The sequence below is a fragment of the Calliopsis andreniformis genome, chromosome 4 (assembly GCF_051401765.1).
Source record: "Calliopsis andreniformis isolate RMS-2024a chromosome 4, iyCalAndr_principal, whole genome shotgun sequence".
NCBI classification, from domain to species: domain Eukaryota; kingdom Metazoa; phylum Arthropoda; class Insecta; order Hymenoptera; family Andrenidae; genus Calliopsis; species Calliopsis andreniformis.
In genome coordinates this window covers 8,883,745-8,911,386 of record NC_135065.1, presented here as the reverse complement: position 1 = coordinate 8,911,386, position 27,642 = coordinate 8,883,745, and the positions used below count along the sequence as shown (strand labels likewise).

At 38.4% G+C, this 27,642-nt stretch overlaps 1 protein-coding gene and 1 non-coding gene across 2 annotated transcripts in view; one reads left to right on the top strand and one right to left on the bottom strand.

Annotated features, from left to right (window-relative positions):
- LOC143178522 (uncharacterized) overlaps positions 1-27,642 on the bottom strand; it is a 172,674-nt gene that overhangs the window by 130,762 nt on the left and 14,270 nt on the right. The gene's annotated exons all lie outside the window — the stretch shown is intronic.
- Positions 1,322-1,471, top strand: LOC143178646 (U12 minor spliceosomal RNA). Its single transcript, XR_013001829.1, has one exon. It is a non-coding gene; the product is annotated as a U12 minor spliceosomal RNA (small nuclear RNA).

The window sequence follows — 27,642 nt, the reverse complement described above, 5'->3', positions numbered from 1 at the left end:
GAGAGACGAGGGGCGAAAGGAGGGTGAGAACGTGTTCAGAACAATGTCACAGGTTGCACACAATGTGGGCACCGGTGGAGTCACACGGGGGATTATTCGGCAACGCGTGGGGTGCATACGATCTCCGAAGGGAGCGCCCAGATAATTAGGGTCGAAGGAGAGGGAGGGATGAGACGATTCGTACGCAGACAGGCGTCTACTGGCGAAACGTGCGCTGGGATCAACTCACGTTGTCATCAGACTGTCAGGGATGCATCGGGGTTAATTATGATTACGCAGGGAGGCATAATCCTGCTTTGTCATAAAGGCAAAGGTGGTCCAGGAAGAAACGAGTGAAGACTACTTTGCTGGTCTCTGCTGGATTAAATGGCGGGAGGGGCTTTTGTTTGGGGAGAGATACAGAGTGAAACAGGGGCTCCTTCCCTGAGGAATTTAGGTTTGATATGTGAGGTGTACTTTTTCGTATTGTAAGCCGAGAGATCACCTCGTTTGAGATGGTCTGATGAAGGAAGAATAGAGGTTTTAATGAAGAGATTGGTGTTGGAGAAGTTGGGTCTTCAGCGAAAGTAAAATTTGAATAAATGGATACACATTTGGTAATACGATTTTTAGGTACGTAACTGCTATTATTTTTCTGGCGGTTACGACGTCGTACGTTTAACCGTGACTCAATGAACGCTCGAAACGAAGTTCATTAGTGAAAGGAATTGACTGAGGCAAAGGCGTGGAAAAAGTCACAGTGTAGCTCGTGGAAAAGATACCTGGCCAGCCGTGCAATTTTAATAAGCACCGCGGATAATGAACCTAATATAATTATGGGACGTTCATTACGCCATAATGAAACCATTAAGAGTTCGCTTAGCAACTTCGTCATCCTTGTAGACGTACCACCTTTAAGAATATCCGCTTTAGAGGACATTCTTGGTGTATCAATTTAATAATCAACACAATAGTGTAATATTTCGATATAAAAAAAAGCGCATTAAATTAAACAAAAAATTAATAAATTCTATGATTGTATACCTTATTCAAAATTCAGAGTCAGAAAAAATATCTTGTAAAAATTCAAGTAAAAATGTCAGTAATTCCCTAGAAAAATCTTTCCAAAAATAATGACTTCATATTAGATCTATTTATTAAAATCTTAATTTATTATGATACTAGTTTATTTATTTAGACCCATTGCCACGTATCAATTTTCCCGCCATTCGAGTCGTAGTATCAGACCGTAGCCAACAGATGGCAAATTCGTCTGAGGATTTCTCACAAACGAAAACCTCACTCTGAAACTTTAAGAGGCCGAACGACGCCTCTGGAAATCGTGCCTTAAACTAATGAGTAAGGAAAATATAGAGCTTTGGTAACGCTTAGCTATGCTAACTAATAAGCGACCATATTTTTGAAGGGGCACAGGTCGTCCCATGGCAGCGCGAACTACTTTTTCGCGCAGCTGGGTGAAGCGATCTACCTCGTAATTAAAGTGGAAAAAGCAGTTCATAATTAATTAAAAAATTACGTGTACCACGAGATTTTATATAAACGCTTCACTGTTTCTACCACTTTTCCCAGCATTTGTAATTACCTCGAAACTCTGCACAAAGAAATTCTCTTCAGTAGAAATGAATTGCCTTTGCCCATCATTCTCTGTGTCACAAGAAAGAAAGTTCTTCGGTTTATGCAATTAATTGTCACAGAATGCATACCACGTTATTTTTATTGCATCATCGCGCGTTTTCGTAATACTGAGAAACAATAATTTCCGTGCTTGGGATTCCACGTTATCTCTATGCATATGACTCACGTTCCTCGCAACGGTACACGCCTCGCTAATCTAAATAAAAACATCCTTCTGGGTGGTTCAACAACTGCTCTTTGCACACATTACCGTTCCTTTTCTATACAGAACGTTATTACACCATCGACGTATGCAATGAAGTCATTTTTCCTTGCAATAAGACATCGCCAAAATATACAGACCGACCATTTTCTTCCCAGGCTTTCGCGTATTTCATTATCGCGAGAAAGAGGAGAAGATAACCCAAATATAGGAAAAGTATGATTAAATAATGCATTATTTTGTCTTACTGGAAAATCCATCAGTTTATGGTGTATGATGTTAATATTTTGTGGGTGGCTAGTCTGAAAAAATTGAGGCTAAAAAATATACTCCTTAGAATACATAATAATACTCTGTTTTATCAAAAATCCTTAACTAAGAATAAAATGTTTACTGAACCTTAAAAGGGAACACTAAATTTCTCAAAGTGTCGAGAGAAAGAACGTAAAAAAAAATTGCAATATTTCTGCGAGATCAAAAGCATGGAGAGAAGGATTGAAACCGATGACTTTTGAATGAGAATGGATTTTTTTGAGGGGAGGCAGACATGTGCCAGTACGTGTATCCTCGATACACAATCAGAGGGGTTGGCCACGCTTTTATCTCGACAACGCATTTCACATGGCGTCTCATGTTTGTAAGCTGCAGCGACGACAGCTGTAATATACCCAGAAGCTTTGTAACGCAACTTGTAAGCTCCATTACGCGCGTATGCATATAGATATGCGAGTTTGTAAGGGGAATGTCCCTGAAGAGGCCAGACACTCCGTGAACCTTTTCTCAGCCTTTGCCCTTTGGTGTTCACTGTATTGTAGCCACACTTTCTTTCTATTTTTTGTGAGCGGTCTTTCTGGGCTATTTACGTCTTGTAGGTAGACTCTTTGAATGATACAGGAGTCTACAATTTTTTAAAAATAAAACCTGTGTCTGTGTCAGGGTAGTCGGTCATCTACCTTTCTAGTGACAATTTTCAAAGGTATGAGAATTATTTAACAATAATAAAAAATTAGATTTTGTAGAGGATACTATAGTAAGTTCTACTTAATTAACTATTGAGTAGAGATATTGAAAAATTTCATTAGAAAGTATAGTAAAAATGAAATTTTCATGAAATAATCCAGAAGATCGATTAGAACAAAAAATGATTCAGAAGTATTGTATGACGATGACAGATGATCTACTTCAAATGTCATTGGATCTTGCAAAGAGAGAATGAAACAATGGTTTATGTCATATTCAGCGTCATAGTGGCGTGTACTTTTAATGATCTTTCTACGAGCAGTTGCGGATAATTTAATAAAAAGTTGAGTGTCTTGTAACAGTGGTTATTAAATACTAACTGCATTGTCTACAGCAGAAATCAAACTTTTCATTACCTAAACGATTCAAATCTTAATTAACTACGAATAATAAAATTGCAATTAGGAAACGTTATATTCAACATTACAGTTACATTACTGTTGAGTTCAGAATTTCCATTCCTATTTATTTAGAACACACGTCATGATTATTTTATCAACCATTTAAAAAACCAGTTCTATGCTTTAACTACATGTCACTCAAATACGAGTAACAATTTTATTTTTAGCACATAATTATGTACAGCATTAATTCACTGTCGATTACTATTAACTTTCAACTGCTATGGCACCAATTCAATAATAAAAATACAAGTTACGCAATACTTTAATACCTACATCAACTTCATAGAATATTATACCACTGCCAAACACTCAATTTTCCAACTAAAGGTTAATACAAATCCCCAGCAGTGATCGGTCAAAAATAGAAACGCTGTAAAACGAATAAAAAAAGTGAGCGAAAGTCAGCTTCGTTTAAAATTCTAGTCACCATCCATGTCCTGGCAGAATTTTCAATGAATACAACATGGAAACGAGAAGTCTAACATAGCATCCTTTTATCTCTCGAAAAGCCTGTGCACATGATAGAAGATTCCAAGGGATTTACGCGACCCTATCCAGTCAGTTATCTGGCACGATCGATAATAATTTCATGTGTGCAATCTCAATCTTCATAGTGTGGTCCACGGGTCTGAGCGTTATCGTTGCACTATGTAGACTCAGTTCGCGATCATCCGCAATCATCCCCCGAAATTCTAGGGTGACTTCGCTCATATTGGGGTTCTAAGTGCCATCGAACAGGCGGGAACTCGGCGTTGGACAGATAATGGGTTTGACCAACAAGTATGGCGTGTTCACCTCTCGAGCATTGCTTCAGCTAATAAAAAATTGTGCTGACTTCCATGGAATATTACGAACAGACAGGGTCATTTTCACCCATGGTAGAACTTCTATTGCTAACTAGTTTTGGGGAGGAATTTTATATAAAAACATATTTTAGTCATCATACATACACTTTGTTCTTTTTCGTTTTCTATACACCTAATACATGAGACAAGTGTATTTCGTCTGTGATTCTTAAAAATAATTGTATGCAAAGTGACCCTGCATTCGTCGTACGATGATTAATTATCATACGTATACATAACTTCCTACTTCAAAGTTACACAATATTAAACCGCTAATTATACGACCATAACATAGGCCTGAGTTCCCACAGAAATTCCTCGCCACCTGTTCCAGGCGAAAGTTAACTTCGACTTATCAGCGTCGTCGAGAATACGTCGCGCTCCAAAGCAGATAGCGTTATCAGCCCCGTGAACATGCCACGTTAGAACGCAAATCCGTGAAAATGATTTTACCCGTGGGTACCGAAAGTGCAACTGCAGCAACCGCCAAGTGCAATCATTCCATAGCGCGGTGCTCCGACAAAATCTGCGCAGACTCTTTCGCATACATTATGTATACAGGCACATACGGGAGAGTTCATAGAGGGACGGCGCGGAGCTAGGCTAGAATGGTATTTCGAGATCACTGATTGGACGGAATCGCAGTTTCCTTGTTGCGTATGCACAATAGAATCAAGAGAACTCGAGAACGAAGAGCTGACTGGACGTTTTGCGGAAGCGCGAGAAAATGAAGCTCGGTTTAGACGGATATACCTCCGCGAGGCCCGAGGCAAATAATTCATCGAATGAACGTTCCATTGTCGATAGACAATGGAGAACGCACGGGACAGAATGGCATTCAATAACAGACTGTGCTGCGATCGATGGTTCGCCGAGCGACGATTTTATGACTCTCTGTGTACCTAGATGCTCAGTAGTGGTTACGATTTTCAATATTGATTATAGTTCCAGTCATATTACCATCTTTCTCTTGCTCCAAGAGTGTGGGAGATATAAGACGTTCGAATATTTGAAAATACAGATTCTGCATTTGTACAGGTTTTACGATTCTGGAATCCTGAAGTCTTGAAACCTTTGAGATCTTTGAGAGTCTTTCAATATTGGAATCGTAATGTTTTGAAATTTGATAATTTGGAATCTTAAAGTATTGGCATTTTTAAATCTGGATATTGAGGAATCTTGACATCCTGAAGAATTTTGAATTTTCAAATTTTTGAATTTTTGAATTTTTGAATTCTTGTAATTTTGAAAAATTTTGAATTTTCAAATTCTTGAATTCTTGAATTTTTGAATACTCGCGAAACCTATAAAATTTGAAATTTTGAAATGTCGAAGTTCAGGACTCCTTAAATCCTCCAATCTAAAAATACAAAAAGCTGCAACTGTTTTCCATATCAGAGCTCTTCCATTATTTACCAATATCTGAACTGCAATCCTGAACCATAACTACACCTGAACAGATCCATCATCAATGACAATTTCGAGATTTCATCGAGCACTCTAGTTTTTCAAGCAATTTTCACTTAAAATGCCCAACGCTCATCGACATCCAGTGCCTTCGAGCATCGGGAGCATTAAAAGAAGCCCGATGCACTGGAATGCCGTCGAAATGGACGAAAACTACTACCGTTAGTGATGGAGCTCGCTGACGGCGCTCTTTTAAAACCTTGGAAGCGGAACGCGCGATTATCTTGTTTTCACCGCGGAGGCACACCACTTCGGCGGTAATCTTACAATTACCGCCATCAGGAATCGCCCACGAAATCGAGCAATTAAGCTCGCCAATCTGGGGAGGGTGGAACACACGGTTCGTGCAGGCATGCAAACGAAAGAATCGCGCACGCGTGCCCGCGACGATTGGATAAGTGCATTCCTGTACGGTGTCCCTGTGAATAACGGCCGAAGCACTTTCACATTATCGTATGAACGGTGTGCGCCTCGACGTCCTTTAGACGCATTTACACAATTGCAGCAGAAAATTCCATTACTTCGATGCTGTCGCTGGCATCAGCGCCATTGTAGTGGTTTCTAAATGATGCACTGATTATGGGATACGAAGTACCCAGAGATATTTAACCACCCTTTATTACAGGCCATCGAGGGTACGATTTTTTTTTTATTATTCTTTATGACTCGAGTATATTCAGTAATGTAGCACAAGTGCTTTGCAGCGATTTAAGGATGTGTTGTGGGAGTGAGATCGTTTATTAGAGTCGATGCATCTTTTATGTGGGATGATTCGATGTAGAACTTTGATGCCTCTTCGATAATTGCGAGTGAATCCTGTTTATTACTTCCACGAGGAAGTGGTAAAGTGAAGATATAGATCGACATGGTTGTCGGTCCAAGATCCCATCGTGAAAGTTTAACATTTTCATTAATAGATGAGCTTCCTCTTGCATCATGTTAGGAACATGTAAATTACTAGGCGCGGCGTTTCCTGAAAGCTTAGCCTGCAATTTACCTCAAACGTGTGAACTAATACATCGATCAGTTAAGTAGGAGAGAACACGGCTAATACATGAATTATTTATTCTTGTCGTGATTATCGAGCACGTTTATATATCGTGAAAATAACAAAGTTACTTTCTTGAGCAATAATCAATGAGTTCCCATCCGGCGCAGCGCAATTTTTACGCCCTTGAAAATAATAGCCAGAGAGGCCAAGCTTTTTCAGTCTCACACTTTTTGTACTGCTTATTTCCTTTTGACGATTCATTTATTCTCTGTCTTGTTTTATATAATACTAGGCCTGCTTATGGGCCTGTCTCGTTCACTCCACATCCGTTTCTCACATTCTCCTATTGCCTAAGTCACTTCAAGGCGCAATAAAGGAAATGGTCACACGCCGAGAGAGAATTGGAACTTATGGCCAGTCTTTAGGTCAGGGTGCTTGCGTAGCACTGTGGAGATATATTCGAATTGCAATTGCTATGCTTTGTTGGCTGGAAACTAGGCTCTTCCATCGTTTAAATTTGTATTTAGTAGAATACTCATAAGATATATTAATTTAATATTCTGTACTATGAAAAATTCTTTACTTTTATATATTGCAATATTATTTACCTAATATTACCTTTAAAATTCTGCAGCAAGCAGTAAACTTTTAGTTATTATAAAAAGAGGTTTTAATAACTATTAGATCTTTTATTAACAGAAACTAGTAAAATTCTTCAGTTATAATAATAGATATTTAATTTATCAATAGTCTTGCTAAAATGTCAAATTCCTATTTAATGTTCTATAAAATTCTTTATTTCGAAATCACCCTACTTAGTAAATTAAAATATTTATTAAAGTTTCAAAACTATTCGCATAAAAGAGTTTAATTAATTCCAGTAGTTGTATTAGTTATATCACTATAGCAATAACACACAAATAAGCTCCACCTTTATAACCATAAAATACTGCTTTCACGCGTATAATACCTCGTTGCGTAAAACAAAGCCTGTACCTATCATAAACTTTATTGTTATAATAAAAAGTGTCGGTCCTTAAATTTAGAAAAGATATTGTATTGTATCATTTCCCTCGTAATCCAGGAATCGCGAGTCTTTATAAGTACGAATTTATTGGACAATTAAACCATTAATATTCATCATAGAACCCTTCCTGTGCATTATTGTTTGATTAAATATATTTTCATGTACTGCTCAAGCAATTACCGATAATTGTTTGTTGTTAACGAATACAGAGGTGTTTACGTAAACTTTTGAAGATTTGAATTTTTGAAGATTTAAATATCTGATTATATCAGAATATCTGAAAATTTGAAAATTTAATATTTACTATTTCAATATCTATATAAATTCCTTGAATATTTAAGCATGTAAGTAGTTCAACATTCGAATACATACCTCACATACTTGAAAATAAAATAACTCCAAAAAAAATAAAGTATACTTTACCATCTCGTAAAAACAACCCCATAACAGCAGATCGACACAAGAATCTATCATCCACGAAAATGGAAAAGGATCCCACCCACAACCCTCTCGCGTCTCGATGTTCCTATCATGTCCTAATCGTGGTATACGAGTCCCAGTGGCAAAGAAAGGCGTGTGACGTTACCGCCGAAATAACAACCCCTGTAGCGTCAACCAGTCAGATTTTCGCTCCTATCCACACAGTGGAAAGAGTCGATGGTCCCCATAGTACACGGCCACTGGGTTCACCCTCCATAGAATTCGTGGTGTACACCAGAGAGCCAACGCGTTCTACGTGTCGAACGATAAACGAATGACCCTCGATGCGTGGTCGAATTAGCTGCGTTACAACAGCCTGCAGTTTGTCCGCCGGATATTTCTGCATGCTTTATCGAGCATCCTTTTTCGAACGACAATAACGACACGATGAACGCTAAATGGCCCTGCGATGTTTCGCGTCGACGCAATATTTGCAACGGTCAGCAACTCCTCTGTTCGTATTTTTTTATTGTTTTTTAATTGCGAAGCACTTTGACGTTCGTCAGCGAATATGGACGTTCCTTGTTGGATAATTAGTGGTGAAATCCCAGACATTTATGAGGGCCATTGGAAGTTGATACGTTGAGAGAAGGGATTAAAGGAACCCATTCATAGATATTAATTTACTTACAATTAGCTGCTTTCAAGAGCACTGTACTCATCCCATGATAGTGTTGAATAGCTACAAAATTGTGAGCTTCAGTGAAGAATAATTATAAAATCCCTCGATCCTCGTTTCTCAAAAATATGTATCCTCAAACTCCTGCATGAACCTCAATTTCACTTATCCCTCTATTTTATAAAACAGGCAAAAAAGTCGCAAAGTTACGTAAGCTCCCAAGTGCTCCACTTTGTTTAAGACCCGATAAATTACGTGGAAGATACAGTCTCCTCCAGAGAACAAGCAGGCAAGAAAAAGCGAAGTTAGCAAGGAACTCAAAGTAAACGAATACCATCACGCACCCTCGCGATGCAATATTCTCGTACGACGAAGTACTAGCTACAAGGCGCTGCGATAAGGAGGGAAGTTTCGGTGCTCTAACAGCAGCCCGTCAAAGCGCTCCTTTGTCATTGGCTCGTCCACGGAAATGTAGCTCCCTCGACATTCACCTTCTCTCCATTTAGATTATTAACAACCACGTGCACGAGCAGCCGCTGAAAGGATCGCCAGGAAAACAGCCAGCGGCGACCGTGTAATTAAATGAAGTTGCAAACGGCGTGCTCGAGACGGATCATTCTATTGCCTTTTGGTAACGAAAATGGGAATCGATACAGCTGGATCCTCCTGCCATTCAGATCTCCACGACTCCAAGCCTGGAAATTATTTCCACCCTCTGAATGATATTCTCACCGCGGTAGATACGGTCTCTTCGCTGAACGAAAATTAAGTTCGTTCACGTGGAAACTAAACATTCGATTTTTATATTAAGATCGAGGAGTACAGATTCTGCGGTGAATGGAGTATCTTGTGAAAGGGATCTAAAATTTGTGGCAAGGAGCAATAAAAAATTATTCTAGGTACTTGTGATCTACTTACAAGAGACCTCACTTTAGTGTCATCTTTCAATTTTGATGTAACTTCGAGGAAAATCATCGTAGGATCATGATCTTTTTTTTAAATTGCAGCTTGTAGTTTTAACTGTAAGATCATATGTCTTAATTTTAAGTTTAGTACACTTATACTACTCTGGCGCCTTAAATCTGGAGGCATGCTAATTGTATTGAAAATTGCCAACTTTGACGGTATGCACCGACTTCCGAAAATTTTTTTTGCAGATACCGTTTCCAGGAGCATAAAGCTCGATCCTTCCCCTTCAGTTTAAAAAAAAGATCAAGTCGCTACGATTTTTTTTCGCAAAGTTACAGCATTTTAAAGTAGACCTTGCATTTTGATAGTCCAGGGGGTAGTTCCAATACATGGCAAAAATGCAAGGGTTACTTTGAAGTCCTGTAACTTTGCGAAAAAAAATCGCAGCGACTTGATCTTTTTTTTAAATTGAAGAGGAAGGTTCAAACTATATGCTACTATGAACGATATCCCTGAAAAAAATTTTACTGAGTCCCTGCATTTTGTCAAACTTTGCAATTTGCCGTATTGAAAATTGCCAACTTTGACGGGATGCACAGACTTGGAAAAATTTTTTTGGGGAAATATCTTTCAGAAAACATATAGTTTGAACCTTCTTCTTCAATTTAAAAAAAAGATCAAGTCGCTGCGATTTTTTTTCGCAAAGTTACAGCACTTCAAAGTAACCCTTGCATTTTTGCCATGTATTCGCACTATCCCTTGTACTACCAAAATGCAAGGGTTGCTTTGAAGTGCTATAACTTTGCGAAAAAAAATCGTAGCGACTTGATTCTTTTTTTAAATTAAAGGGGAAGAGTTGAACTTTATGGTACTATAAACGACATCCCCGAAAAAAATTCTACGAAGTCCGTGCATTTCGTCAAACTTCAGAATTTTCAGTACGACAAGTATACCTTCAGATTTAAGGGGCTACAGTAGTAGAAGCGCATTAAACTTAAAATTAATGAATATCATCTCACAGACAAGACTTTAAGCTGTAATTTAAAAAAAAATTCATGATCCTACGATAACTTTTCGCGGAGTTACCATCAGTCAAAGTTAACCAATTTTTGCCCAAACTTTTTCTATGCCAGAATTTTGTTAACCAATGAATATTTGAGATCTCAATTAACGCCTTAATTGAAACTTCTTAAAAATCTGACACTGGCCGATTTACCTTCCAGCCACAGAAATTCAGCTATCATTTTCCCTCGAGATGGGATTCCTCTCTGTCACAAAATATACTATATATTAAAAATCGCCGCACAACCTACTGCGCCTACATTCCATAAACTTTCCCCTTGATTGACTATGCAAGAAGGCGCGATCGTATCCCTTTATTCGCGAGTGCAGCCGAAACAGGGCTAAATACGAAACAATAGTCTCCGCGACGCCTTAATCGAGGAACGCGTGTGAATGAAGTGTTACGACGGCTTACGGTTCAACCGTATGCTCAGTGAACGACGGGTCAATAGATAGGTGCAACTGCAGACACAGAGTGCCGGAAACGTGCTCGCCGTGCATGACACGCATCGCAGATAAGGGATACGCATCGACGACTACGTTCGTGTGCGAGTTTGCAAACCGTTATAACCGATCCAGGTTCGAATTTCTAGGGAAAAACAATACTTTGGATAATTCAATATTATGGGTCAATCTTTTTCTAGAGCTTCATCTCTATGTTGAATTATACCTGCTAGTATTATTTAACAGTAGAAACTGTACTTTGAATAATTTAATATTATGGATAAATTTTTTTCTACAATTTTATCTCTACGTTGAATTATACCTGCTAGTATCACTTGACAGTGAAAACTCTACTTTCGATAATTGAATTTTATTTGGGTCGATACGTCGACCTCGAAGCAACAGTCATTTCTTCACGATTGAAAGGGGCCAGCTCGACGTGACTGTTCCATTTGGTCTTCCTGTCGGACGTGTCCGATCGATTTCCCGTTGGAGCACCAAGTCGCTATTTAAATTCTGGCTAACCGCTAGAGCACAACGAGAGGAGCACGAGATTCCGAAAGTGGCTCTATTCGAACGAACGAAGGGAGATCGGTCCTCTTCGTATCCGTTCCGAGAGGCATTTAATTGCGAATTGCCGTCTAGGGTCTTAATGGTCCGTCCACACCGTGAACAATGGTCGCGCGTGGAGACAGAGAAAGAGAGGAGGAACGACGTAGAGGAGGCCCTTGTTAACGAAACAGAGAGGAAAGACTGGCGTGTATTATAAGGACGAGACGGAAAGGGTTCGAGAGTGGCTACGTGAATCGGCAAGTTACCCGCAGCGAGTAAGAAACAATTGGGCGCGAGTACGACGAGTAACGAGCGAGAAATTGGGCGGTACAATAGGGCTCATTAATTGTCCTCAAGTTTCGAAACTGTCTCGACTCCACTTGGCTGCTTTCGAATTCAAATATTGTACGATTTTAATTGATTAAAATTAACGTGTGCGTCAGTAGTGTAGAATAAAACTGTGCTGACCAGGTGGTAGCAATTTTTTTCTATAACTATTTCTCTTAAGAACACTTTAGCTGTAGATACTGAAGCACTTTGATAAAGATATCAGACTGTAATAACCCACAGAAATGTTTAATAATTCTAGATCTCTTCAAGCGAATTAGCAACTGAATTAACTGAAATAACTAATATCTATCTAATGGTAATTGAAGTTGATGAGGAGGTTTAAAAGATATATGTGGGTGCTCGAATAATCGAAAATAATCCTATTCCTGAGATATCGAAACGGCTCGAGAGTAAGCTGCCATGCAGATGATGCTTCCGACGTGAAGCACATCGTCAATGGCTAACTATGACTAATCGACTGGAACATTCAGTACGAAATTTATTCGTGTCGAATGCTTATCGGGTTAGCGATCGATTAAATGTCAGCGTGGACAGCAGTGATAAATACCCAGTCGACCAACGACAATTCGATTAAATGTTTAATGCTGTCGCAAACCATACGCTACATTACCGCAATTATCGCGCGAATTCGCAAGTACTTTATCCCATAAACTTCGAATAAGAGGATTTGCAACGCGATACATGGAACTTTGGACTTTCTGCCAATTATCATTCCCATTCATTTAAAAGTATCCTGAATGAATTTCGCCCTGAATATAGAATAATGACATTAGCTGCCACAATACTGCACACATTTCATCTTCTACGAATTTCATTTAGTAATGCCATAGAAGCAACAATTTTTCACAATAAAAATGACTCTAACAGACACCAAGAAAATAATCATTCCTCCAAAATAAAGCAAACTGATCACTAACTGTATACAATCTTCACCTTCACATTAGTTTATCAGGTCCAATCTATAACTTGCAAGCCTCGGTCGAGCTTCCCCACTGACAGTCACGTAGAATTAATCATTTCGCCTAGAGTTTCTGGGACACGCCACCCACACAGGATTCCCAAGTGCACGTGCACGAAACAAGGCGTCGACGACATGTAACCGACGATCGAAGCTTAATAAAGATTCGCGCGATCCGCGACGATGGAGCATCGCGGCTCCTATGCGAAAGACACGGAGAAGGGAAAGGAGGGAGGGCTTTATCAACGACATAATTATGCTGTAACTCCCAGAGGCGAGGGAGCCTCGGATTGGATAGACTTGCTAAGATATTCGAAGTTTCATTAGCCCCTAATCAAGCTCCCGCGCCGCTGTGCTCGTGTAGTTCTCAGTGGGGCTGTGCTTTAAGCCGAAACCATGAATTTCACATTTTAGTGATAACCGAGATAATGAAGACTGTGTTTCCATCATCTGCGATCGCAGCTGCCTTCGCCCTGTTCCCTCAGCCGATCCTGCCTGCCATCCCCTCGCGAATGGGATCGAATAAGACGTAGGATGTTCCTGAAATATTTGGGCGGACTAGGGAGGGTCTATTCTACTTGTCGGGAAGACTGAAGGAGGTCAGGCATACCTGAAGCTGCCAATGAAATTCGAGATGGAGCAACGAGATTAATATTAATCAAAGTTGTATCAATTTTTTAAGAGCTTCTGAGAGTAAAAAAATGTATATTATTGATAAGTCTACAAATACTAGGTTTTGTGAGTTTTCTTTGAGTCCTTGTTTCTGGGATATCTGAGACAAGAATAGTTGTAATAGTCACAGTTTTCTTTAACTTTTACGATAAGGAAATTGCCCTTTTAAAATTCAGCATAATCTAGAAGCACCCTATATATTTGCCTATTGGAGCTCGAGGAGAATTATCATTTTTTTGAGTCGTAATCAAATAGGGGTTGCAGTTCCATGGAGGAGGAAGAAGTTACATATCAAGGGGGAAACGCCAAAATTCTTTTCCCCTGTCTGTATGGAATTTATAGGGAACAGGGAACCCTCGATAAAGAAACGAATAGCTATTTCCTTATCGCTTTTGCGCAGGAGTTAGAGTTTCTCATTTCCGTCGCCAAGGAATCTATTGCTATAATCCAAGAAGATTCTAGAATTGATAAAAAAAGTTCAAAGATGAGACAGAACTTACGCAATTTCGATTTCCTTTTGAGCAATGTGAAATATACGAGAGAATTCCTAAAGTGTAATAAATATGTATTCTCATAACCATAGCTATATTTCTAGTGATTTAGAAGCCCTGCAGCAAATAAAATCTTGTGAGTTTTTCTTACAGAAAAATTCGTCGTAGCTCTAACTATAATACAGAAACATGTTTTATATAAATATTATTTCATTTAGAAAAACTACTATTTTTTACCCTAGTAGCCATTTCAGAAAATTCTTTGCAGGTGAAATGCTTAGCTTTCTAATCCCATTTAATTAAAAAAATTAAAATCTATATCTACAGTGCTTTCGAAGACAGCTTGTAACACTTTACGTGGACCACCCTATAGAGTCTCACGGAACTCTGTGATCATATATTATGCATATGAAATGCAAGATTTATGCATGGACTTCTAACACTCTGCTAACACTTTGCATATTCTCTACACATTCAATCAAACACAACTAGCTTCCAGTAATTGTATAATATTCGTCACCCCTTACGATCAATAAAACTGTCACCCGCGTAAGTGTGCCGCTGTAGTGAAAATGTTAAAAGCTTTTCGCCGTGGAAAATATCCCCAGCAGCAGTACTTAATCTTTATGGGCCATTTTTCCTTTGTCCCCTAAGTTTTTTCAACTGTCGCACTCGCGCCAACAAGAGGGAAGCAATTTCTGAAAAGAACGACCAATCTCCGCGGAACAGATCGCCTTAGACAAATGTTTCCAAAGCGAAGGCAAGAGCTACGGGAGTTCGAGATTAAATCTGGGAGGCAGCGGTAAAGTAAAATTAATTCGGGCTCTTTCTGGAGCCTGTGAACCAGAGCAATTCGAGCACGATTTTAGAACCAGCTAGAAACAATCGATCTCATCGAGACTCGTGGAATTTTAATTAAGAAATATCCACAGTGCTAATTATCGTGGCCCTCTTTTCGGTGTCGAGTGCGATTCCTGTGATCAATTAATAATTTCATCAATGTCACGATCGTGCAGCGTGATCCGAGTAATTGATAGTGCATCGATATCACGGAATGCAGCAGTATCGTATTCGACGTGTTTCAATCTCGCTTTTGCGCTGGATATTTTAATAAATGTAAAATCGAATATTGTTTCAATTTACGATACATCGATTCTTTTATTTTGGATTTCAAACATACTAAACGTGCCATTTTATTTGGTCCAAAGTGGTTTCTAATGAAATACCTAAAGATAGAAAAGATTACATAGTTGTATTTTTTAATTTTTTTATCGAGTACCCAGCAGAACAGAAATAAAAGGATATTTCAAGGCGTTTTAATTTTACGTTTCTATTTGATATCTGAGATCATTTTTTCCCCTGATCGATTATCGAGGTTGAAATGGGGAAAAACGATAATACGAGTTCTTTCAGAACCTATTGCTGTCGATTACATGGTTCACTGACTTTTTAAATTACTCTCTGGACAGTTCCTACTACGTGACAATCTTGGGATAGTAATTGATCCTGGTATCGGCAATTTTACATTTCGTTGATAAAGAAGAAGAAAAAGGAAGAAAAAAGAACTTGTATCAAACCAACAGTATGATACATTTTTCTATCAGATATGAAATACTTGTAGTATTTTAATTTGAAGAGCACGATTAAATTATTTATAATTGGTGTATGCTTTCGCTGATCCTGTAACACACTAATGAGAAGTATGATCAAGTTTTCCTACGGTTGCAAAAATTACGAGAGCTTGTGCCCCAGTTTCAGAGAAACCCAAATATCCAGCCGTGTGAAATTTAAGTTGCATTAGACTTGGTCTTACAGAATTTTTTGCTTCGTGGAAGCTGTTTTTAAAATTCTTCTACGAAAATATCCTTCTAAGAAAACACCTCTAAGTTACAGAATTTTCTATACTTATCACACTAGATACTTCTTCCTATTAAACAAAAGTAATAATTTATCAGAATTACAAAAATATGACACAAATACCCCAGTTCTCTTTAGTCCAATTCTGACAATTTCGCTAAAAACCTGTACCTTAATTATTCACTCCAATTTCATTCCGCTGATGCACTCAGACTCCCTTTAGGTCCATCTAATTTTCTAGTAGAACATTTACGAATAAAGAACCTTTAATGCTTCTCCCAGAGGATCTAGCGGAAGAAAGGGATTTAATTTCAGAAGTGTATCGCTCAACTTGAGATCCAAAAATAAATATAAGCGCATCCGAAAGGAAGCGCGAGATGTGTCAGACGGATCGGTACGATGCATTTGTTCTTAACTCTGATGATAGCGTTCTCCAGTTAAAATGGATCGGCGATTCGATTGCAAAGTTATCGAAAACACTTATGTCCGCAGAGAAATCAAAGTTGCCGCGACACATGTCGGTTGATATCGTTTCTTTTTTTCCTCGACATACTGGAAGCGTCTCTAGAAATGAAAGTGCAATGTGTTCGGGAAGGAACGATGAGATTTCCTTCATAGAAAATGCCACGTTCGTTTTCCGAGATGTCCAATAAAAACTTCGGGCTTCCGATAGCTTTCAAAGAAACTTCATCGAAAAATACAGCGCGTCGAAAGCAATTTCCTAAATACGTTTTTGAGACAGACTCTTACTGAGATTCGTCCAACAGTATTTTTATCGAAGATATTCTCTATTTACAGGTGATCGCGTAACTGAGAGGATTCTGTGGCTGTAAGGCAAAACGATCTATGCTACATTTCCAAAAAATTCGAGTCAGGGCTTTAATTGAGATCTAGAATGTATAAACTATGTTTTCAGAAAGAAGAAAAGGCATTAAAAGACTCTTTTCAGTTAAAAAAAGGGTTTCAGGAGACGCAAGTCAATAAGACAGTATTGAAATTGAAAACTTTAAACGTGAATATCTTCAAAGCAAAACCATCATTTTGCCTTGCAACCACAGAATTATTTGTTCCCATATTTTAATTAAGCAACTTAAATAACTTTTACTTGTTCCAAATGACAGCTAAAATTGTCTAATTTTTTACTCGACGTTTGGTTTTTAATTTAGAAACATTGCCTCGACTAAAGATTCAATTTCTCTAACGAGGTCTCGAATCTAATTAAATTCGCAGTTACATTAAATCATTCTGTGAAACTGCATACGTGCGAACGGTACGAAAATTCCATAATGAAAGCAATCTCAATTTCTTCCAATTCGGATTCAGGGAACGAACGTAATAAAGCAATTACCACTAGAAAAACCCAGCGCTGTAACAAAAGGCAATTCCTCATCAGCGAGAGAATGACATTGACTCGCTAGCTGAGTGTTCGATTCTCACGAGATCACCGACCCCAACTGTCAGTCTCGAATCCTCATGGAAAAACTATCGAATTGAAATTCCACTTGTTACACAATCGTTAATGAGAGGCGGAGCGAAGCTCGCGCGCTCTCTAACGAAATCGCGAGATAACACGCGATCGTGGGAAGTCATCTGGCAATGATATTGAAAGCAAATCGGACATGGGGCGAATAAATTTCGTCCTGTAATTAAAATCGCGCGAAGAGTATGATCACGGGCTAATTAATCGTCCATTTATTCCAGCATTGTTTATGTTTCACTATACGATCTTATCTGCTCCTATTTAATACAAGTCATCCGCTTCTCGAGCTCGCTAACTACAGAGGGATTAAAAAACAAACGATTTACAAACAATGCAACGATTCTTGTCGATACACTAGGAAGCTCGATGGTAAAAGCATCTTGACGATAGCAGGAAATGGAATAACATTTTAATCAGCCAATGGAATAAAGATCTTTTCTTGCTATTCGCCGCGTGAACAAAAGGTTAATTAGGTGCAAGAAGGTTAACATATTATAGCATTTGAAGATATTTCCATTTAGTAGGTTTGAATAATCTATGATGAAAAAAATAACACAAGGGAAATTATCTGAAAATACTCATCGCCATATGTAACAGATAATTGAATATTCTTCTGCTGAAGTTCAGTATCTATTACCATCTATTATTATTAAATATCCTAGATAAGAATACTATTTCTATAAGCATCCATTAAACGAAATAATTCTGGTTGATATACTATCTCTCACCTATAGTTATCACACGCAATACGAGTGTACAACTACTTCTTCGATTCACTGTAGATCGCGAGACAACTCGGTCGTTAATTGCTCGCGGAGCAATTATCGAAGATCCAGCTACGATAATGCTAAACGCGCGGGCGATTAGGTCAATGTACCACTAAACGATCCAGACGGCCAAACCCTGAGGTGAATCCAGATTACGATTACTCGACGGTCGATGAAATTACTGCTGTCGAGCGCAATACTCGATGGCAAATCACTTGCCATTCTGTGTGCCTTTGCCCTGCCGATAGAACTCGATCGAATTCACTTGGAGAAAAAAGTATTTCATGAAAAACTGCTTTAAAACAATTTGCTGATTTAGTCTCGTTATAAAACGAGGCTAATTCTGCCAAGTTATTTTTAAGGTAAGTGCAATAAAATAATTTTAAGAAATCAATATTTTTTACCCCTTCTTTCTAATTATTCCTGGCCAGATCTGTTCGAGGATGATTGCAGACCAAAGACGCGGCAGCAAAAGACCCATGAGATCGTAAATATTTGACGAGGTAATAGAGGAGCTCGTAGGCGCACGCATACGGACGTGTTTATAGTCTTCCTCGGTTACAAAGCATCATCGTGTAATTTATTTTTCCGAGGTGCGTGGACCACGAATAAATCGCCGCGAATGTATTACATTCTGAACATTTCGCATGCAATAAATTAGGGGAAACAGTAGGCTGACGCAACGCCGATGAGGAATTCCCTGGCAGAAAGGAAAAAGAGTTATAATAGATTATTTTTTGCTCTTATTTGCAATTTTCAAACCCTTTTGCTTGCAAATTTCTTACATCATCTGCTGAGATATTTTATTATTCTTTTAGAATTTGAGTATTTTTTATTTTCGACCCCTTCAGGTTCGAAGACACTCGTAAGCTTCGAGCCCTACTCTTAAGTGATCAGGAACTGGGTCCTTGACAATAGGTGGAAGCAGAAACTCGCGGGGTGTCTATCGTGAGAATATACTTGAAACTATCGCCAGGTCGTCCTGAAAAGGCGCGTGTTCGCCACGTCAGATTTAACGGGCCCGTCAATCAATGGATCTTGCGAAACGCGGATCAAACGCTATCCTTAAACGGTGGAAGGAGCGATGCCTTCGAGATTTACGATCGATCAGCCGCGAGGAGGCTATATCGCGGGGTTCAGAGGCGAAAGTAATGATCCGTAGTGTAACGCTGGAGAGCACGTTTATGAAGCCGCGTTTACACGTGTACGGTGGCAAGATTCACGCGTGTGTTGGTCCACGATGGCAACGCGAGATTAACAGCGCGATAAATTGTCCGCGGGAATAGAAGCAATCAGGATTTATCGTCGACGGAAGCGAAGGTGGGCGAAACGCGAGCATTACGGTAACCAACTTCGATATCGATTTATTTTTCCAAGTGGCGGGCGAGAAGGAATAAAGGGAGGCCGACGATGCGGGGAACAGGGTGGAAAAATGGTGAAGAGAGACGCGCGGGAAACGAGAGCTCGGTTCGAATTGAATATTCAAATCGAGTAGCGAATATGCTGAGCCGACGAAAATTAATTTCCTCGAGTGATGCATGCATCTTTCGATAATAGATCATGGAAAGGGGAGTTATTTCAGAATCGAACATGCTGCAAATTGTTTCGTACCTCGATATTCATTATTTGGAGCAGATGATACGTGAAATTACTGTTCAGGATACCTGTGTTGTGAATCGTTGTAATTGTTATTTTAGAGGGACCATTGATCTGCTGCTAAGTACATGCTTTTCATAATGCTAATATTTTGTTTTTCATAACTCTGATGTTCCACAGTCTTATATTTTAGAATCTAGAAATCTAGAAATGAACATTTTATAAATGTACATTTGTAAATATAAAATGTATAGATGTAAATGCACAAATGTAAAATGAATATTTTACATTTTACAAATGTAAAAAATATGCATCAGTTACTACAAAAAGAACCTGTATTTTTCTCAATATGTGACACCGTTCGAATACTTATGAGCGGTGCTATGCAAAGCACAAAATAAAAGCAGGAATGAGGTACGAGTTCTCGAGGGAAAAAAAAGGAGGAGCGAACGGGGTATTCTTCGGGGAATCGCGAAGTGCGTGCAAGAAAAATGAATCTAATCAACGTTACGTGGACAAAGGAGAGGCCACGGGCAAATATAATGGAGGCAAGACTGGGGAATGTCGGCGGAAGCACGGCGACTGAGGATAGACAGAGGAAGAAACGTCAGCGTGGTTGACGTCGTACGATTCTTAGCGAACTGTACACGACGGTGAGCCACGGGCAATTTCTACCATGATATTGTTATAAGACCGGCAGAGAACCGGTGTATACGTAATTATTATGCGGCGCATTATGCCGGAACTGGTATTATTTTTCCATCGCGTCCCAATGAAAGTCTTCCTGGGAGTGTGGGACGAGCATGACCTGATGGGCGTACATCATCATATCACGAGTGTAATCTTCAGTCTGTATCGCGATACAATGTATCATTTGTGTTCAGGCTCTGATTCACTCGCAACGTGTCTAGTCGCGTCGTAATACTATGCAAGATGTTCGATAACAGGTGTCAGAAGTTTTAAAGAGTGATTCTATATGTTAAAATAAGATGAAAATAAGGGGAGATGGAATTGTGTATCATGCTTCGTTTTCGAGTTATGAAGAATTAGAAGTGTGTCTGACTGAAGGGTTATTCTACTTCGGGCGTACAGTAGTCAAAGAAGACTTAATTAAATCAGTAGAATAAGCCTCGAATCAGACACATTTCAAGACAGATGAGATTGTGTTTGAGGCTTCGTTTGAGAGTTGTTTCAGAAGAGTACCTAGAATACGCGTGAAGTATGAGTGACTAGGGAGTTATTCTACTTCAGACGTGAAGTAGTCGAGCCAGACGTAATTAAATCAATAGAATAAGCCTCGAATCAGACACAATTTCAAGGCAGATAAGATTGTTTTTGAGGCCTCGTTGTTACAGGATAGTACCTAAAATACTCGTGAAGCGTGTCTGACTGGAGAGTTATTCTACTTCAAGCGTGCAGTAGTCAAGCCAGACCCACTTGAACCAGTAGAATAAGTCCTAAGTAAAATACAGTGAAATCAGTGGAACAAGTCAGACACATTTCACGAGTATTTTACACGTCTCCTCGGCAATTGATAACTCGGAAACAAAGCTCTATACTACCATCTACCAACTACCACTGTAAAATTTGTGTCAGTACTTAAGTGATAATTAGTAATAATTTTATGTAAGTTGTTATTATTTTTCACTAGCATATGACTTAAAAAATTGTAAGTATATTACCAGGAATTTAAATTAGGGAGCCAATATTAGCGATTAAGTGATATTGCTTTTCGAATAATTGAGAAGGTTGATCTCGTAAATGTTTCGAGCAAAGTATTTGCGTTGCGAAGTGTCTTTGTTTAACCAGTATAGAAAGGCCACAGATGAAGGGTGGAATAATTGTTTAATCTTTCTCTAGATAGCTTCTGGATCCTGCAAAAGCCATCAAACAAGCGACGCTCGACGTAATCGAAATTACGGATAGGGAGGAGCGCGTACGGGTAGAATGGCAATCGTTAATTGGCGAGCAAACGGTAACGAATTTAATACACACACGTCACTGTTATCTCGGTCTGTGTACACGCAATAATACGTCTGTATTTGCTGTCGATGTTAGCGGTACCAACTGAATTATTGAATTGACACAGAATGAAGATTTGGAAGTAGAAAATTCCCATCAAAAATGATGTTTACTATAGAAATGCATTTTATACAATAAAAATTCCCTCTTTATTACCGAGTACATACTGTCTGATATAAAATTTTGTTCCCCTTTTTATTTATTTTTTTATTGCCTATCTCTGTGCTGCTAACAGTGCTTTAACACTCATCTCAAATATAACACAGATACCATCTAAAATGTTTTCTAGAATCGGTTTAAAAATGCATTAAAAGTAAAGGAATTTTGAGTCTTTTAAAATGTGAAAATGAGAATTCCAAGGAATCAGAAAAATCTCGACCTCTCTCTATTTTAATTTCAATTTTGTATTCCACTAATTTTCTGTCATAAAATATGAAACAAACGATCCCATTTTCACGATATTAAAATACTTTTCGTCACTGTTATAGTAATCTTCCTCATTTCCAATTATCAACAGACGTTTGCGCAACATTCCAGCCCCCAAACGAGAATTCAAGGTATTTATTCAACCAAAGCAAACTTGAATAGAGACAATCGCGATATTGCGCATATTCGATACAAGTCCGTAATAGCACGCATAATTACTCCATGGACAGGTAAAGGACGATATCCGTGCCGCTGTCACGACGAATGAACGAATAAAGGCGGCATGGTAGATCAAAGCAAACCAAATTAGATGGCTCCTTTCGGGGTTGATCCTCAAAGCGATGCAATACGTGCCGTATCCCAGGCAAAGGGATAATTTTTCAGCAGGCTATCATATGCCTTCCTCTACAACATTCAATTCCCCTAAATATCTGTATAGTGTTACGTTCGATTTAACAGACACATTTGCAATTTCGCTTTGACTCTTCCCTCTGATTTACTTAGAAATGAGCAGACCTGGAAAATTGGAAACTGCTTCTGACAAATTTATCGACAAGTTTCTCAGATCAATGATCCTAACTTCACGTGACACCATTATCATAATTATTTTTAGCGCCAACGGAAGAGAATATTTTAAAGCAGGTCACATCTAGCAGCTTCCACAAGTTACGGAAGAAATTGGAAAATAAAACACCCTATTATATCGTAAAACAATTACCAGGTGATCTGAAAGTCTCTCTCAAGTCCAAAAAATTGAAGATGTCGTAAACTCGTGAACCTCGGTCATAAATCAGCACGCTGTCCAATCACAGAGGCAATAATAGCCTCGGTGAATAGACTGCACGCTTAGGGGATCCCTGGGAAACACAATGTTTTATATGCATCATCAATAACGCGCGATTTCACAGTCGCAACAATTAAGGCGCGGCGCTAGGATAATTTATCGACAATAAATTTTTAAATAACTCGAGGTAACGGGATTCAGCAGTAATTGGACCGTAAGTACAGCCTGTCGTGCAACATCGCTGCATTGTTTCAATCGCTTTCGTTCGAGGCGGAAATAAGGTGAGTGCTTAGCGATAAATCAAATGTTTAAGACGCAGGAAATTGTAAAATCATAACACGCGTATCGACGTTCCATAAACTCCTTACAGTGAATAATTACATTTCAAATCGTCTGCCGAGTTTTAATCGCAATTCAACTTCTCGGCGGAACTGACGCTTTTCATCGAGCGAAAAGACGTCGGGGAACCACAGTAACCTATTTCCTACTGTGCTGTAACTTTCAGCGGACCAACGCTGCCGTGTATTAATGCAAATTGGAAAAAACTCGATTCACGAGGAGTTTCGAGCCGTGTAATTCGCTTCTCCAAAGACTCGATCACGTTTTCAAAGTTACTTCTCTTTTACATACTAATTGGAGTAGGCATTCACTTTGCATTCACTTGCTTCTCTGTTTTCAGACTTTCTTCCATGTATATAGAATTCTTCGTATATTATGGACATTTGATTATTTAATTAATTACTCACTTTTGCAGAGGTAACCCCCATAATACATAACTAAAGCGAGTTGGGTTATTATACAAGAGGTATAAAATGACTCAATTGATCAATTTTTAAATTACCTGCAGATGCCTTTTATCCAACATAAAAAGATTAAGCTATATAGTTAAATTACGCGAAATGTGAACAATAGACTCGCATAAGTATAGTACCGAGGTAGAGAATAGAATGATGAATAGGATCATTATGACCTACTCCACCAGTTAAGGATTAATGCTCAGCTAGTATGTCAATACTGTCACGTGAGTAATGTTCTGTGGTTACTGTGATCCCATTCTAAAAAATGAGGACACATTCACGCCATTCTAATTTATTACTTACTTCCTACTACATTCTTTTTCATAGATAGAGCATGAATAATAAATTATTTCTACTACTTCGACTGAAAATAAATATTTCCTACTTTCATAAACAAAAATGAATATTTCTATATAGTAGAATATTAATCAGAAAATTGTGAAATTATTTGAAATATTTAGAAAATTAAGAAAATTCGAATAAGCATAAAAACTGAAATTAGTTGTAGAGTAGATTAAAATGAACTCGTGAGAAACTAGGTAATATAGAATTGGGGTTAGAGGAAGCTAAAATCCCACTCCATTTCCACCCACCCTCAAGTCACAGTAATATCTGTGCGTCATTCGCGGTCTGCACACTGTACACACGCGTGCACACGTACATGCTCACCTGTCGATTGGTGCTCGTAGCACGTGTATACAGTGGTGTTTGCACGTGACTGAATTAACATCCGACCGAGCATGTATCACACAATAATTGGCACTCAAGCACAAGATGATCTGGGACACGATCTTTCTCGCCCAGAGAAAATCAGAAAACCTGTTTACACCTGAACAGACAGCGACAGATACAAATACATATATTCTGATTACAGACAGTTGCCTGTTGTCTGCACATGTAGAACAAACTGGAATTGAGTGTTCTAAACATCTGTTATATAGCTGTACCTATACCTATGAACGATGGGGCATTGAAATTGTTTAAACGTAGAAACAAAAGAAAATAGAATGCAGTGAATAGAGGTACCTATTTTTGTAGTATTCTTATTTCTCTGAATTCAATGAAAATGCATCTTATTTGATTTTAGAAAGTGCAATAATTCGTACCAATTTTTGTGTCATACTTGTGCAGTAAAATTTTTTCACCAGGAACCGAGATTTCTAAGAATTAAGTACAACACACTTTCGTGTATATATTTACGTATGACGAAAAGCCCTATTGTATTCATTGTGCGTAAATTCCGTCCCGAGCCTTGTAGATTGATATGCAAATGTGTCAAGATGCTCGTGTGCCCGAGTTCACACTCCAATTTCACTTCAGCATGACTCACGATTAAGTTACTTCATACGGGTTCGCCGTGAGTCACCTGTGATCAACTTCGACCGAATTTGAATCGACTTGTCTCTGATTTTGACAAAATGAAAGAAACAGAAAATCATTTGTAAATAGCGCTTCATGTTTTCGTAATTAAAAAATAAAGAGAGTTATCAAGGATTATGGTAAGTTAATTGTAGCGTAGTTACATAAAACAAAATTGAAGGTATCAAAAATGGAGAGATAAAACATAAAATAGATACTAGTAATCGAGAAAGTACAATTTTACGACCAATCATTATGCATTTAGTATGCAAGTGAGTTGAAGTGGGCCGTAAGAAACTCTAAGAATAAACTGGAACCATGTACTCGCATTGAAAAATGTATAGAACTATGTGATAATAGCAAAACAACGTAGTCGCAAGTTCATTAATTATAATTATCTTTTAGCATTTTGATTCGCTTTAGTTTATAATGGGTACGCAATTTATGTAGTAAATGAAAATGAACAGAACAGTAAAACCAAGTTGTTGCACGGAAGAATCTTTTATATGATCAATTTAGTAAATTTCTATAGTGAAAGTACAATGGTCCAGAAATGCAATTTTCTCAATTTGCACAACGAACTTAGCCATGACAATTATTTCTGCACGATTCTAGTTTCTTATTAACCTTTATTTCTCAAGTGACATTCTGACATTTAATTTCGCGACAAAGGTCGACACTAACTAGCAACATGGATGTACTCTACCCTATGGCATCATCAAATTTGTAATTATACCATGTGAAATAAGCCAAACATGTGCAAAGTATCACTTAACGACCCCATACTTTGGAGTCTAAATTTGATATTGCCCACCCATGCACCTGGTGACTTGATGCAGTTAATAAGTGCTTATTTGCACCTGGACACTGTGAAAAAAAGTGTCAGCCTGTGATATTTTTTTTCAATGAAGTAAATATTAATTTAACTCGTAAGAAATAATTGTGGACTGAACCCAAGTCAGATAATTAACAAATAAATATGCAAAAATAGATACTTTTAGTTTCAATAATTACTATTTTATTTTGTGAATAAACCAGCAATTTTTGTGAACTCTAGTTGCTGAGCTAGTATATTTAAAGAATTTCCTTCTGTTTTATTCCATTAGAACTTTTTATGTATTCAAGATTTACTCAGATTTTCATGTTTCAGCATTTCTACTAATTTTCCACTGAAATTTCATTTAAAAATATCCAGCCTCAGAGGACGACAGACCTGATTCGTAAACACGAATGCTTTAAACATAAAGAAAATAATTAAAAAAAGGACCCCCATCTGTGACGTTAAGTAGCAAGTTTCAAGTAATTTTGGTCTGCGTCCAGCTCAGAACGTTCAATTAATTCCTTGTCATCGCATCTCGCCTATCTGTACACGCGTCTCTGCCCTGCTCGTTAATTAAGTTTAGCATCCCCCTTCCGCGCCTCTCGTCTATCAGGATGCAAAGTATCTATTAGCCAAGCCTATCCTTTGCCTTCATTAGGTAATAAACTCGGATAATTATCGCCATTACGGTGTACGTTGTGCACCTCTGCTCCGTCGTAGTTCCCGACACGACGAAACAACTAGCTTCTTGGTGTGTGAAAAACCCTCGAACACACCTTCAAACACTGGTTCTCAAATCTATCCCTTTGAAAATCCTGTACCTGATAACTACACTAACCCAAGTCCACTTTTCTCAAAATTAAGTTTTTCAGGAAATCTCACTACTTTCCCTTTATTTTATTAGAATAATAGGAATTTAAATTATACTTATAAATGAAGGAAATTTAATAGTATAAACTACTTCAAACACTATATGAAGAAAAATAACAAAAAAGAACTGGGTTCACGTTGGCTGACAGGTACAGAATTGTTCTACTTGTTAGTCTTTGAAAACATTCGAATTCTCGAAAACCCTCTTCTCATACCCTGACTTATTACAATAAATGAGATTAAAGTAGGTAATGTCTATTACTAAACAGACAAGTTGTGTTCTAGATTTAGTTTTTCCAGGCTCACAGGAAAAAGTATGATCTATGACAAGGACATTTTTCCTTATCTACTAACTCCTTCTCATATTCATAATGTGTCCATGGGGTTAATGGGGGGCAGTTTGAGAACCAGGACCTTAAGATCGCGATCTCCGAGAGGCACTTTTGTTCCAGCATTTACCTAATTCCACGCGGCGGTGAATGCATGGAACGTGACCAATTATCGAACCCACCGTCTTCCTCGACCCTTTTTATCCGCCCCATCCACCTGCCGATACGCTTCGCCTCCCTTAATGATTTTTTGTGTACACACTGCGCGAATCCCAGTAATTGCCGCGGCGTGAACCGAGGACGGACAACAAATTATGGATCGTTAAGTGATTACGATATGACATGAAAACCGATAAAAAAGGAAGGTTTGATCTTGGTAGATTGAATGATAATCCTTTGAGCACAA